Source organism: Cottoperca gobio, chromosome 24 (assembly GCF_900634415.1).
Source record: "Cottoperca gobio chromosome 24, fCotGob3.1, whole genome shotgun sequence".
NCBI classification, from domain to species: Eukaryota; Metazoa; Chordata; class Actinopteri; order Perciformes; family Bovichtidae; genus Cottoperca; species Cottoperca gobio.
In genome coordinates this window covers 9,438,641-9,441,150 of record NC_041378.1, presented here as the reverse complement: position 1 = coordinate 9,441,150, position 2,510 = coordinate 9,438,641, and positions in this window count along the sequence as shown.

Genomic DNA, 2,510 nt, shown 5'->3' with positions numbered 1-2,510 from the left:
GCTCTTGTAAAGTGCTCGCCTTTGTACAATAGACCCACACAGGTGTTTTCAATCAACTTACTTGATTAGCATGTTTTGCTGCACCTGTTACAGTAGGTGAGAACAATAAAAAAAAAGGTGAGAAAAGGGACATCATGCAGCGGGTTTGATTTGGTCCCGAGTACAACATGCATCCATATGGGTCTTTTGTTTTATTTTTATTTTTAAATGATCAATTCATAAGGGAAATATTGAACATGAATAAGAAATCAGGCAGCGTCAAGAGAGCACCTGAGATGAAAGCGCTGTTGCAATAAATATTATTGCTTATTACATCCAGTGCTGCATTTATTTTTTAAAGTTTGTATCTTTTTTCAATTAACGTACTTTTGTATTGATTTTCTGAACTCAACAAAGGACACATTTCCTGAATGACACAGAAACATAAACCACGTTTTTGTATTGGATTCGGCCTCTTTCACAGTAGACGTGTTTAACTTATAGCAGGAAAACCTCAAATGTAATTATTTACATTAACGATGGCTGCAGGGACCTATAATCTGTAGACTCACTGACACGAGGCAGGGACATGCAAAAGGCCCCACCACCTTTAACAGCAAGACACACAGATGTTATCGTTATTTTGTCTCTGTTATTGTTGTTGTTGTTGTTGTTGTTGTTGTTTTGTGTCTTTTTGTTGTTGTGGTTATGCATCTTATTGTGGTTCAACGTATAATTGTGGTTTCATGTTGTGTGTCTCCATGAAGTCGTTTTATGTTTCTCTTGGAACATTTTGAGTCTCTTACTGGTTGACAAGTTGTCTTTGAGTGACATTTTGCAGGTGAAGACCAGGGGGGGGGGGGGGGGGAACCTGACACTTTGGACCTCTTCAGAATGGTATGGAGTCCTAATGTTGTCAATTTGAAAGTATAAATAAGCCCGGTCATTGATAATTATCAGCTGATTGCCTTCAGATAATGTGTAACATGTAACATTTTTTTTTATGGATTATAAAGTAAAACTTTTTCCTTATACTAGAGGGTTTTACATAAATAACAAAACTGCACCCACTATCCCTTTCGCACACACACACACACTCACACACACACACACACACACACACACACACACACACACACACACACACACACACACACAAACACACACACTGGACTGCATTGGCAGCTTGTAGAGCCACATAACTCAATGAGCGGCTGTCTTGTGGGAAGTGGCTGCACAATGAAATGGCCTCGTGTGTTTACGCTCACTGGTGTTGATGACAGGTATAAATCTATCCTCATGAGGACAACAGCCGCCGGAGACTTCCGACTAATGGCGCGTCAAGCATCCCGCACTATTTTTCATTTTTTTTGGCACGAAGAAAATAAGGTTGTAGTCACAAATGTTGCTTCTTAGACACATAAATGCTCAGTTCAGCTCATGTATGGAAGCCAAGAAATCATGTGATATTGAAATCGAAACAATATAATTTGGACCCCCGCACCGGGTCACTGTTACATATATGTCATTAATAACGGACATAATGTGTTTGTCAACTTAAAAATATCTTGATGGCTCAGAATAATCAAACTGTATTTTGAGCGTGTAAATCAGCACAAGACTGCACAATATAGGCTTTATATTATCAGGCCAATACGTTTGTCAGTGTATTTATTTTAATTCCGATAGGAAAAATATGTATACGTTAACACATTTGCAGAAAAATAATACGGATATGTTTGTGTAATATTATTATTTTAGATAACTACAATATAAGCACCTCAGACACACGTTTTCTCGAAAAGATTACTCGAAAATGAAAAATCCACCAATTACCTTTTTGTGATTTAGGTTGATTTATTAAGCAAATTATACGAACAATTTAGACCTACAGGATATATCCGATTTCAGATTAACGAAACATTTTTTTTGAGAAAGAGTACATTTAGTATTTTTTACGGAAGCAACTCAAGGGCTTCATTACCTACAAATAAAAGTTGATTTAATGTTCAAAATTATTTTATTTTACAAATATTTACAAATGATTTATGAATAGAAACCGACCATCTATTGTACAGGTCTGTAACAGCTAAGAGGCCAACAACTCCACTGAAAACGTTCTTATGGATTCATTTAATTCGCAAATTAAAATAAAAAGTTACATTTTTGTATTAAATAATTACCAAAATCCACAAACAGGAAAAAACACACACAAATTATTTTTTTTCATCGAACGTAGAGCACAAAATGAGATAGAAACATAAATATGTTCTTTTGTAGTTCTGGTTAGCATTGGTTAAGACAATACACTTCAGCTATCTGAAATAAAATATAATATGGGTGGTCATTTTTTAAATCTAAAATTAACCAATAAAGTTTCATTATAATCCTTTTTTTTTGGAAAGAGAGAGAGAGAGAGAGAGAGAGAGAGAGAGAGAGAGAGAGAGAGAGAGAGAGAGAGATGATAACAGCTGGATCTTGATCACACGGTGTAGTCTTCTCTCACTCCTCCTCTTTCTCATGTCTCCTCT